General features: G+C 37.1%; 1 long non-coding RNA gene across 1 annotated transcript; it reads left to right on the top strand.

Annotated features, from left to right (window-relative positions):
* Nucleotides 1-5,418: 5,418 nt before the first annotated feature.
* On the top strand, nt 5,419-10,677 carry LOC121659128. The gene is made up of 4 exons (XR_006014167.1): nt 5,419-5,454; nt 8,070-8,093; nt 10,105-10,155; nt 10,647-10,677. It is a non-coding gene; the product is annotated as an uncharacterized LOC121659128 (long non-coding RNA).
* The last annotated feature ends 2,331 nt before the right edge of the window (nt 10,678-13,008 follow it).

Below are 13,008 nucleotides of genomic sequence, written 5' to 3'. Positions count from 1 at the left end.
GCTTCTTGTGAAAAAAGCTTTTAACAGGTATAACTTATTTAAAACAAACAGCCTTTTCAATTATAACAGCTTCTTCCTTGCAGCATCTCAAAATAGGTGTCTTTCCCTCAAATTTTTCATAGACTAACTGTAATTCCCCAACCATATGAAATTCAATTTCTACCCCTAGCTCAAGCCATAAGCCTTGTGTGACAGTCAGAAAGGAGAAGTAGCCAATCTTCTACAGAGACATGACACAAAGTAATATTTATCTTTTTGCCAGTCTAACTGCTGCACAAACCCAGTGATTGAACAGGTTTTCTTTAAGGAGTTGAGGGAATTTTGCAGGGAGGTTCAGTGAAACAGATTTTGCCTACCTTTCATACATGAACTGTCCATGGCAAAAGGCAGGAGGTGTGAGAGCATCAATGTTTGCTCCAAAGTTTTCTCCTTTCCACAAGGCACAGGGAATTTGGACTGGTGAGAAACATCAAGGACATGAATTCAAGCTGAGCAAATAAAGCAAATATTTACTTGTTTCCCATCAGTGTCTGGTTTTTACAGAGGTACAATGTAAGATACTAGCTCCAAATTGCCTTCAAGAACATTACAGATTTCAGTTGTAGCCTAAACAAAAATGGAAAACGGAATGTCAAGTTACACACTGCCCTTCACCCTCAGACCATGACTATTCATGTCGATGGCCACCACACTTTTGTAAGCACTCCCTTTCAGGCAAATGGGAAAAAAAATCTGGGAAGTTCAGTTAATTAAGGATAAATAGAAACTGTGGGTTTCCATTATACGGTACGGGAATATTTCTGTTATTTCTGTTGTCAAAAGAGCAGTTTCACAACTGAAGGTTTTGGCCTCGGCCATTTTAGTTTTACCATAGGATCAACCTAATATTGAACCTGAAATTGCCCCCCAGTATGTAAGTAAATGACATCTTTGTTTTATTCTTCATTAAGTAAAAATGAGCTGATTTTAGCCCTGGGGTAATTGTTGATATCTTAAAAATTTCTTGTTAGCAAAACATCTAAATTTAACTTTATGTTGCTAATTTTGAAACTCAAACATCGCCTGTACTCCAGGGGAAAAATCATATTTATATTAAAATGTTACAGCTGTTCCTTTTGCCACTTAGTAAGAATCACAAAGGAATGCTGTTACTGTCTTCTATATTTTTTTGTGACATAGACAAATTCTAGTAGTGTTTAATAGTAGTAGTTTAGCAGTGTTTAAACTTTCACTAAGTCTGAAGAAAATAATTGCTTTTAAACCCATTGTTTGTTCTACATTGTTGCTATAAATTTGTTTATTTTCTCATTTTTAAAATTTTTTAAGCATATTCATGGAAGGCAAACAATTTTGTTCTGAAAAAAACCAAGGCTTTTGAGGAAAGTCTCTTTTTTGGTAATTAAAAAAATATTAATCTGCTGGCATAGAAGGAGGTGTGGGCCATTCCCACTAGCCTGTACTTCTTATGTGCTATCAAACTCATATGGAGCTTTCTTGCATTTTCTCACAAGTCACTACAGCATGAAAATTTTTCTTTTCTCCATACAACAGAAGAATTCCTAAACCATGACATACACTTCTTAGGTTAATGATTTCTTAATGTTTTTGATGTCACAATGAGGAGCCTCTGACCTCAGGGTTCAATGAGTGAAATGTTTTTTGTTTCCAGTGAGAATGATTTCTTTCATTCTTCCATCACACTGAGCAAATAACTCAAAATAGCTTTAAAATCAGTGACATTTTAGAATGCATATTTCTGATGTGGATGCTAGTTATGCAACCTGACTCTTTTGGGATAAAAATATTCTGACAAATTTGATTGTAGCCTACAACTATTGAGACTGCAGAAATATTTGACTGATGAATTGCTCTCCTGGCCACTTTCAACATAAAACAATATCTGCTGAATTGTCTCTCATTTGATTCCTAAGCGCTTATGATGGAATCAGAGAAACAATTATAAAATAAATTGCACATTTGGTCTACATTATGCCAAGCTGTCAAGAATTTTCCTGAGAAATTACAAAATATATGTGGGAGTATGACTTCGTTTATTTAATCTATTTTTTGAAAGTATATTTAACTGAAAATATGAATCAGGGATCCACAGGTTTTTATACATGATTTTATTTCATGTGTACTTATTTTATTTTGTATTGTTTCATGCAGGTGTTTTTGTGGGTTTGGTTTGGGAAAGGGGGCTTGTATTTCTTCTTTTTTTTCTTTTTTTAACACCTGCCATTCTGCAGAGGAGAAAATTATAGTACATTACAACACTCATGTTACTTAAGTCACTTGGATGACAGATGAGCTTTTCAAATAGGGAATACCTGGAACAGGACCATTTTTCACAAAGAGATCATCTTTCAGGCTGCCATTCAGAAACGGCAAGACCTTTGAAAATGCCCAATGACATCTTGACCTGCTCAGAAAACTTCTCTCTGTTCTGATAGAAGCAGAGACAACTAAACCTTCTGAGCCTTATTCCAAACACTGACTCTAGGTGGACGGGCTTCCTATTCCTACAGACTTTCAAAGTGACAACTATTACCTTGATGATAAAAGACCTTCAGCATCACCGAAGTAGCTCATGCCTCACTTCTGAAAAAACAAAGGGAATAATGGACTGTCCCGTTTGTCCTTCCAGATACTCGTCTGCCATGTCTAGCTGATGTTACTTGGCAGTTCCCAAAAGTTACTGAAGCTCTGTTCTGTCTCAGCAACTTCTCCTTTACAAGCACTCACTCATGGAACTGTTGTATCATTACTGAATGCACTGATAGCCAGAACACTGTTAGTAGTAATGGCTGTTATAGCAGCCTTGACGTTCCTCGAGGATGGATGATTCCTTCATGATAACCACACTCGTGGTCTACCACCACCACAAAAATTTGATGAATAAACACCTGATTTTCTCAGGAAGCAGTATTGTTCTTCTAGCCTGCAGTTCAGTATCCAGAAAAAAATACTTTTATTCCATTAGTATTCTGGTTTTCAGAAGTTTTACAAACCAAAACTGCTTTCATTTTAGCTAAAAAGGAGAAGTATTCTTTGGAGAAAACAATAGTTCTCAATAACTCATTTAACTCTTGTCATAGCTGTTTTTGCAGCTTTGGATGCTAAAAATGTATTTTGGAATGCATATGGGACAGGTTTCTGGTTCCCCTTTTCATATCTTTATTTCCATATTAGAATCAGCTTATTCTTCAAGATATTGCCCACTTCAGTAAGCATTTTAGAAGCACCGTGATACTGATTTGCTCAGTGGCAGGGCTCTGTGCTCAGATTAATCTTGGCTTTCTGTGTCTAGCTCATGGTTAGTATAAGTAGTACAGCTGATCTGGGCCCAGGTAACATGGACGTTAATAGCAGAGGGCTACAATAAATATTAAGGGTCTTTGGCCCTCTTTGACATTCTCTGTGTCCATGAACACCAACAAAAAATTAGGTACTTGGATAGAAATGGAATATTCACTTTTTTCTTTGAGGATCAAATCAGACATCCTTTCAGCCTAGACTTGACTTTCAGGAAAATTGAAGATTATCTTCAATAAAATAAGTTCCCTGAGGTAACTGAGGTGCAGAAGTGCCATATTTCACTGTTTACATGGAGCTTGCTCAAAAACACCTGCTCACATCACAAGGGAGTGATTGATGCCTGTGAGTGGGTTCATCCCACTCAATGTGAAGCAGTTCATCTACCCATGCCTGACATTTCACTGAATCTCAGATTCAGGGAATCTGGGAGCAGAAGATCATTCCTTTAGCCCCCAGCCCACCAGCAGACATTGCAGACGGGCCATAGTTTATTAACTGAGCTGATCTGCTTGAGCCATCGTGCCCAGTAGCTTCAGAATGCTCTTGAAGGAATGTCCTGGTGCTGCCCCTAGGACCAGACTTGCAGTCCAGGCAGCAGGAAAGCACTGAGCACACATGGAGGCAACTTCATAGGTCCTTTGAATTCCCTGACCTTCTCAGCATAAATAATGATAACAGAACATGGTCCTCAGAATTTACTTTGTCTCTAAAAGCCAAACTCTTCATTTTCAACTGTGATTTGTTGTAATAAAATGACATGTTGAAATAACAAGCTGAGAGGTTGTTATATGTGCTAATGACCCTGAAGAGCTGCAAAGACATTTTCTATAAACACCAGATGTAAATTAATTTTCACTGTCCACTTTACATCCTGCCACTTATGCTGATTGTTCTTTACACTACTTTCAAACAAGACAATGACAGGGAAGCTGATTTTCTTAATGACACATTTTTTGTCCCAAACACTGTAACAGGATAGCCTTTTAAATTAAAGCAAAGCTTCTTATTTAGCCTAATAGTTATAAAATGTGGCTACAAAAGCTTGATTTCACAGAAGTGAAGTGTTGGAAGTGTCGTTTACAGCTAAACATATACGTTTATAGATTTACAAGATTTAACCTCAAATAATTCAATTAGATAAGAAATATAAAGGTTGTCCTAAAGATATAATCACCAAACCTGCAGAGTAAATTGTCATAAACTATAAAAGATACCCATATTTATGGGAGCAAAATCTAATAGTACCCCTTCCTGCACCACCTCTTCGTAGATAATTTAATCCTTAATGTGGAGCCTTGAACAAATGATCTCCAGCCCTTGTCTCCCAAGATGTGTAAATGAATTTAGGAGCTGTGGTTGCAAATTTTGTGAATAAGTAATTGGATATGTCCATGCATCCTGACCTGGGCTGTTACAGCTGCCTCCCCTGGTGTCAGTAAAGTTTAAGCAGCCCTGCTGCACAAGTGGTCCAATTCACACTTCTCGCTTGACTGAAGAAATCTCACTATTCAGAAGGACTGAATTAGATGTCGTAACATACAGTCCATCTGTGGCCTGCTACCCTCACTGAGAATAACCACATGCTTAAAACTGAGAATATGGGGCAGTATTTTCCTGTGTAAGGGGTGCAGAGTGGAGGTTTCTGCTGGTGCAAACAGAAAACCATGCTTGCTTGGGTAACCCTCAGATGGCTGGGCAAGGTAAAGACCTGCTTGCTTTGCTCTCTTCCCCCCTACAAAATATGGGCAGCAGTTTAACCCCTCTTTCACCTGATACCTCAGAATCATTGAATGGTTTGGGTTAGAAGGGACCTGAAGATCATCAAGTTCCAAGCCCCCTGCACTGGGCAGCCCCACCTTCTGCTAGACCAGATCTACTATTTATTTTCTGAAAAAAAAAAAACTTTTTTTTCAGACAAATAAAAAATAACTATTATGTATTCTTATCTTGGTGGGGGGGGGAATCTCATGGTTGCAAAATTGAAATCTTTTGGCTCAAAATAATATGTAAGCACTTAAGAAGAGCTTTTTCTGATGTAAAAACACTTCTGACTAGAAGTCTTACTTAAACCTTATCTTTTACTTGCAGCAGGACTGGAAAAAAAAGAAGGAAAAGCAAAGAAGGCAGCAGTGCAAGGTAAAAAGAAAACAAAACATGTTGGTGTTATCTCTCTTAAAAGACAATGGCACAGAAAAAAATAACCTCAGATTCAGAGAGCCAGATGAAAGCAATCTTTAAATCCATTCATTCACCAGTATTTTTTCAGAGCTTTGCTGTATTTGTCAGAGCAACAGGGAATTTCCATTATAAAACTGGCTTTGTCCCACTTCCACAAAACTGCCACCCCGACAAAAAGCTTCAGGTAGACAGCTGCCCACTTCAGCTGAAATGTTCTATGCTGGAACTTTGTGTCCCACTGATGAGGCTTCCTGCCCCCCCTAGCCTGGACAAGAGTCAGCCTTTGCTACTCAGTCTGAGAGTAACTTGCAATCAGGAAAAGGGGCAGAGGCTCCCTGAAGTCAGCTGAGATGCCCTTCTTGTCCCAGATGAAACCTCAGCCCCATGAAGAGTCACAAAGGTCCACTGCAGAGAAACTCAAAACCCTTTGATACCAGGCCTTGTTGAAATTTTTCACAAAAAGTTTAGGAATGGTATGGATAAGGCATGAATGGGAATGTCTGAGTGGGAAGACCAGAAGAAAGACTGCAAGGGCCACATGTTGATGGCACATAGGTCAGAGGGACACTAAGTCTACATCCAGTATCCCAAGACAACCAGAGCAGAAATACCAAAGGACAGTCTACACCAAGGTCAAAACAAAACTCAAGCCACTGTGCAAACATAAAAAGAGAAGGGTCGATGCCTTAAACCGTCTAAAGATGTATTTTTTCCTATTAAATACATTTAGATTTCTCCTTCCTCTTCTTCTTCTTCTTCTTCTTGTTATTAACAACTTTAGCATTATATCCTGCATACTTGCTTCTTTTATACTTGTTAAAAGCAATCCATTCTTTTTTAGGTCAGTATGGTAGGAAGCAAAGTAAAAAAAGGGGTTCTAAATACCCAAAGTTTATCAGCTCAGGCTTTCTTTATATGATAGACATCCTAGCAGCCTACCAAGGTGATTTTTGTATTTAGTCATGCTCAAATTGTCAGTTAGAGCCCTGATGATGAACTTGCCAGTAACCTTTAGAATAAGGTGTAAGACGTTTACTGAGGTAGCTTTGGTCAGTTGAGTTATTATCCCTTATTTTCTCGAGTTTCTCAGCTTCAGCTTTACTCAGCATTACTCAAGCCAGCACAAACACCCTGCAGCAGCTGTCAGCTGCTTGGTAGTTGTCATGGAAAACGTTATAATTAGGTGGGCCTTGGCCTAGATTTCAGTCATTGTTAGGCTGGGTATCTCCGCATAATTTTCCATTGCCACATAAGTGCTTCTCCAGACATCTGCGCTGCTTCCCCTCTGCTTGGCTGTCTGATACAGCAATGAGGTGTGTGGTTGCTGTAAGATCTGTCCTTTCTACAATGTACCACCATTAGATGGGATTTTATCTGCCAAACATTTTAACTGTGCCATAAAGAGCACAGACTGAGCAGTACAAACTATGGTTTCACATGGTTGGCATGGAGCAGAGTTTTCTAAAGCACAAGTTGTGATACCCAAGGAGCCCAAAAGGGGGGCAAACTGTTTCCCATGACAGCAGTCAGCAGCAGCAGCACTGTCCCCCCATGCCAACACTATCTAGTCTTTCCAAGTCAAAGGAATAAGAGAAACATGTAATGTCTGTCACAACTATTTCTGCAGCAACTTCCCAGCGCTGGCAGCTCAGTTCCTCTGATGCACAGAAGCGAGCACACACACTTTCACATAGCAATTGCCTCAGCTTCTCGTCTCTGCACCCTATATGTATGAAACTGCTGCGAACACACTGATCACTCAAAGACAAACAAGCCAAAAAAACTTTCAATATGCTTATTGAGGATTACCATGTACTTATATTACTCACAAAAGAGTACTTTGCATCAGGATGCATTTCAAAAAGTAGAGGGATTCAGTCCTGGTCAAAACTGGGATTTACAACCTAAGAAAAACAGTATGAGACTTGCAGGAAAATCTGAGGTGTTGGAGGCTGGATTTGCTTAGCAACCAGGACATAACTTCATTGTTTCAAACAAAAGTTTTAGTAATTATTGCAGCTTTGACCTCATATCCCTACATCTGGGCTGAAAGGTTGTAGAAACATCTTTTATTGTTGTAAAGCCAAATTACAGATAACATTTTTAACTGTTAAAAGGTGAGGAAGAAGGCACATAGCTTTAACTCTTTGACGTCTTTGTTTGAAAAATGTCATGAGCAGATGTCGGATGGTTGCCAGGAAGTTAATGCCTGCTACTGAGAATTAATATTTAAAAGAGATTATAAAAAGGTAAAATTTCTTTCTGGTGGTATCCAATAGTACTAAGAAAGGAGGCTTGCCATCGGTTGAAGAAGATCATATCAGACTAGGGGATTTCATGCTCTTTTTGCACATATGCAAGGGAATAGGTGGGAACCATGAACTTTATTCACATAACCTGTCCAGAAACAGTGGAGGTTCAAGATATATTTAGCACTTAGAGCCAATATGCATTTAAATAAATTTTCATTTGTTGATTGTATTAAAAATAATTTCCTATGTGAACACATATTCTAACATTTTCTTTTTCTTTTCTCTTTTTACTTTTGTTTCCCTCCCCTTCTCTTTCTTCAGATAAACCAAAGATGAAACAAGGAAGTAAGCTAGAGTTTTACTCATTAAACTAATATCTTCCACAACAGTTTGGGTAACTATATTCTTAATAATGGAGGTGAACAACAGCTATAATTTCTTACAGGCAGGCTTCTGAAAATAAAGGCTTTATGTCACGCATTAAATGACTTATTTTGGCTGAAGCTCTGTCTTCAAGTGTCTTTGTTTTTTTGTAGACACTATTGCACTGAACATGAAATTTCTTGGGAATTTTTCATTATTCATAAGCACAGAAGAAAAAGGTTTTCAGTCTTCCCACTGAGTTTTATTTCTGTCCTCACAGTCTTCTGTGATTAACTTAATATTTAAAAATTGACATTGATTTCTTATTAGGACTACAAATAAGTCTGAATATGTCCACTGAATATGCCTCACAGATATCTGCAGTAAATTGTGTATTTTCTCACTTTGAAAGTAAGTGACTGAAAAATAAATTGGTGAGTACAAAACATGAAGGTCAAAGCAGGAGAGCAGGAGTAGTTTCTGAACCAGATGTCTGAGGTGTAGTGAGTAATAGAAGAGACAGCTTTATTTGAATAAAATTGCATTTTTGACCTTGTTCAACAGATTTTTTTTCCAAGTCTTCTCCTTTAAAAGTTATATTGTATGGATGTATCTACTATCACCTTTTTAGAAACATAATGTAGAAGGAGAAAAATAATGAAAGATTTATCTTTTGAGATCAGTCCCAACAGAAGACGACTTTCAATGTCAACCACAAATTAAGTTTTTCCACTTGATGGCTATTTCTACCATAAATAAAAATTATTATTTCTGGATTGTTTCAATTCAGATTCCCTAGGATCTCAATTTGTCTTAGTCAGAGACAAATACTAAACCATGAACAAGAAGCTTTATTGATATCATGATAAATTGGACATGGTCCATGCTTTTATAATGAAAGAGAAGTTGTGAACTGTGGGTCACTAAGGCAGTAAACAATTATCACTAAAAACTACTCATTGTAGCTTATATAAGTTTCATATCTATCTCCTAAACACAACTTCCATCTCCTAAACACAAACTCTTCATCAAGAGTGTTGACTTCTTATTCTATGTGTAGAAACCAAAAGGGTCTTCTAACAGTTTTAATATCTTCTGGCTCTGAATTGCTGCCAAGTTTTTCAACAGAAGGAATTTTTTCTTCATGTGTGATGGAGAACCTAGTATTTTTAGCATTTCTCAGATGACACGTGTAAAACAGTTTAACCAGCAGTCAAATGGCTAAAATACTTGCTTAAAATGTAAGAAGTCAAAATCCAAGTCTCTGATCTTTTGAATAGACTGTTTTGGGACAGTCTTACTTGCCTTTTTATTTTTTTGGTGGAAAGATTTGGAGACCTTTCATCAGTCCAGAATAATTATTTTGTCTGAAATAGAATTCTGGTATTCTGTCTGGTGCAACTCACTTCTTATGCCTTTCTCAGGGGACTACTCTTCCTTGAGAGTATTCACCAAGGCTGGTGTGGTCCAGCCATCTTATCTACATGTCTGCAGACAGAATAAAAGCAACTTTTTGCCCACCTATTTGTCACTACTATGTTGCTCACTCACTTTGATCAGCATCTGGCCTTTAGAAAAGAATAGATCCAAAAAGAAGACCCTTGGCCTTGCTCAGCAAGAATGGGCAATCCCAGATGAAAGAAGTAGGTCACAGTCAGGTCCAACGAGTCAAATTTGGCGAAGCATCAGTTTTGACCTTTTTGGTTAAGAACACTGAAAAACTGTCCTTGTCTCGTATTAAGTTGAAGTTTGCAAATTTTATAGGTCTCACAGTTAAATCTATAAAACACATTTTGTGGACTGAATTTTCTGAATGAAAACCAGTGAATTCTATACAAATCTCCCAATAACTCAATTTTTAGCCATTTTTTCCAATATATAGTTTTATTCTCTTGATCTATATGCTTCATTCTTCCCTATGGTTAAATCTCATCCTTTCACTCAGTTGTGGTTTCTGTCTGTCATTTTATTGGTGTGACTAATTCTTTTACAGATCCTGGAAAAGAGAAAGAATTGAAACCTCCAGCTGCCACAAAAGATAAAGGTAACATGGCAGGACAAATTTGTATATAACTCTAAGATCTATGTGCATCAAAAAAAAATCTTGGAATGCATTGCCATTTTGTTTTTTAAAGTATGATTTAGTTAGGAATTTATAACCATAATACTATTTCAGTAAATTTACTATGAAACTTAATTGTCATTACCTGAATTAGGAGTGCAAAGAGAGCCCTGGTAACCCTTGTTATGAAAACTTAGACGAATAAACTCACAATTTAGGAACACTTGTTAACATTTATTACAAGCTGCAAAGTGAAATAAGTTTTGAGTGATCTTTGTCCTTTCATCAAATTTAAGAAAATTTATGGTTTCACTCTGTGAGCATACTAAAACTGAAAATGAGTTTTGTGCTACACATTTAATTGCTATCTTGTTTCAGAAACCACCAATTATTCATTCAGTCATTATCCTAGAGACATTAGATGTTAACCATTTAACACTCTGGCTTGAAGATTAATAAATTATTTTTTACAGAGCACACTAAAGAAAAGGAAGGAAAGAATCCTACATCTTTAAAAGAAAAAGGTAAGAACATAATAAAATATAGAACTTGCTAAAACCACACAAAGTATAATGAAGATGCTAATTTTTCAACAATCATTACTAGTCTCTCATTATAAATCTTAACTAATCAAACTTTAATTAGTTAAAATATTCTACAGAATTTATAGTATTAAAAAGGCAGGGAGGTGGGAACATAAATAGATTATATTGAGCCAATTAAAATTCAGAGTTCTCAAAATTAATTAAATCAGTATCACAAACCACTCTGTGTAATAGAGTAAAAGAACCTTGCAAAGAAGGCCTGAAGAATGCCAAGTCTTTAATAGGGGCCAATTAAGCAATTCTGAACTGAATCATTTCATAAATATGTGAACGTAATGGGATAAAGTAAGGTTTATGAGCACATGAGTGGGAAACTTGCTTTCTGTGCTCTGTAAAAGTGATAGCTAAAACCCCAGAGCTTCATCCAGTCAACCATCTGCAACATGAGAGATGGTCTGAATCTTTCTTGTATCTCTCATCTTTTTTTTTTCTTCTTTTTTTTTTCTTTTTTTTTTTTTTGTTAATTTGGTCAGTGTAGATGGTTAACTCAGTTGAATTTCCTTTCATCAGTTGTTTTGCCAGGTGCTTTTTACACACCTTATTTCTTCCCTCCTTTCTAGAAATAACTTTATTTGGAAGAAGTTACTTATGGATAAGTCTTATTTAGCATCTTCTTCAGAATAAAAAGATCTACCATATATAGTCAAATTAATATTTATTCTATAACTGTTATAAGCCTATAGATAGATATGGTCTGCAATGTATAGATTTTAGTCTATAACTATTTCAAGTTACAGTTATTTTATGCTATTTCAAAGAAAGAACTGAATAAAGAGCTCAATTCAAGCAGCATTGAAAGATGACAAAAACATCTAAAACAAAGGAGGAGTAATCTTATTGTTAGACATATTTTCAAAATCCTAGAAGCTATGTTCATTCACTCACTTCTTTATTCCAAAGATGAAATTAAATTATCACAAACTGCAAATTCCATGGTGCATGTATTGTTCTTCTGTGTATGTTCTACTCTTAATGTACACATGCCCCATTTACACAAGCTTAGTTATCTGGACCAGAACTGTATAGCCAACCTCTCTGGAGTCCTGTGGCCCTCTCCACAGACTGCCTGTAATCTGTGTCTGCCTGATGGTGTCGTGCTGGAAAATTAGAAGAGGCACTTGAGTGACAGCTCTGCCCCCTCTTTCCTTGCATGGAGCACATATGTTCAGCCTGCTGCTCCTTTCAAAGGATTACAAGGAGGTAGGGAGAGGAGAAAAAAAAGAGAGAAGACCCAAAACTTTTTTGTCTTTGATGAGAGCTTCTTTAGAGCAAATGAAAAGTGGTTTGCCAGCCCTGAACAAGTTTCCATAGTGTGTCCTTTGTTGAGTGCGGCCCCAGCACATGTGTTCTGGGCTCAGGTTTAATATATCAACAACTTCAATTACTAAGTTATTAACAGGTCCTTTTAACATGACAAAGGAGGTTAGACATCCTCCACCCAACCTTCAGAAAGGAGCAGGCAGGAATTTCTTTTAAATGCCAATACAGCTGAAAACTTACTGCTGAATATAACTGTAAAGATATCATGGGCTCCTGAGCCCCTGCAGTCCAGACCTCCTGAGTCTGTCCCTCAGATCCTGAGAGATCTTGCTGATGCAGCCATCATTGTTTCCCATAATAGGCATCAAACATGCATAGTTCTGTGCCTGTGCCTAAAAATGAGAGTGCTGATTACTGAGCTGTATAGCTCAGTTCAAAATATATCAGCATAAATACTATAGGGGGAACTTATAAAGCTGTGGGGAGAAACTTGTAGAAATCTTGGTGCTTTTCTGAGCTGTGTATTTTCTTATTGCATTATGGATTACTCTGCTGCATAAACATATATTTAGCACTATTTGTCCCCCATTTCAATCATATTTGCCCAAACTGTGGTTCATAAATGAATCAAAGCCTATTTGCATGCCATTCCTCCCCCTCTCCATCACCTCTTCAAGTCTCATCTGTAGGCATCTGAAAAGGTTATTGACAAGGTCACTGGGGACTTCTTTTCACTTTTTGCAATTTGGTGTTTTGCAATTTGTTTCTTAAAGTGGATCTTTCTGGAAAACACAAATATATCAAAGGACACAGGAAAGTAAGGATTTTTAAGACTGCATATACTTCCTAATTATGTATCTTGGGAGTTTGTTGCTATTCATGTAAACTAAATAAAGGAACACTTCTAGGTGAAGTGTTAAATACTTGTGGTGATTAATGTGTGCCTGGCACCTTATGCAAAAAAAGTAGT

The sequence above is a fragment of the Corvus kubaryi genome, unplaced genomic scaffold (genome assembly GCF_017639235.1).
Source record: "Corvus kubaryi isolate FWS band 111438036 unplaced genomic scaffold, C.kubaryi_AGA036_p1.0 split3-73, whole genome shotgun sequence".
In the NCBI taxonomy this organism is placed as follows: domain Eukaryota; kingdom Metazoa; phylum Chordata; class Aves; order Passeriformes; family Corvidae; genus Corvus; species Corvus kubaryi.
The sequence above is the reverse complement of the archived record's forward strand: the minus strand, read 5'-3'. Positions and strand labels throughout refer to the sequence as shown.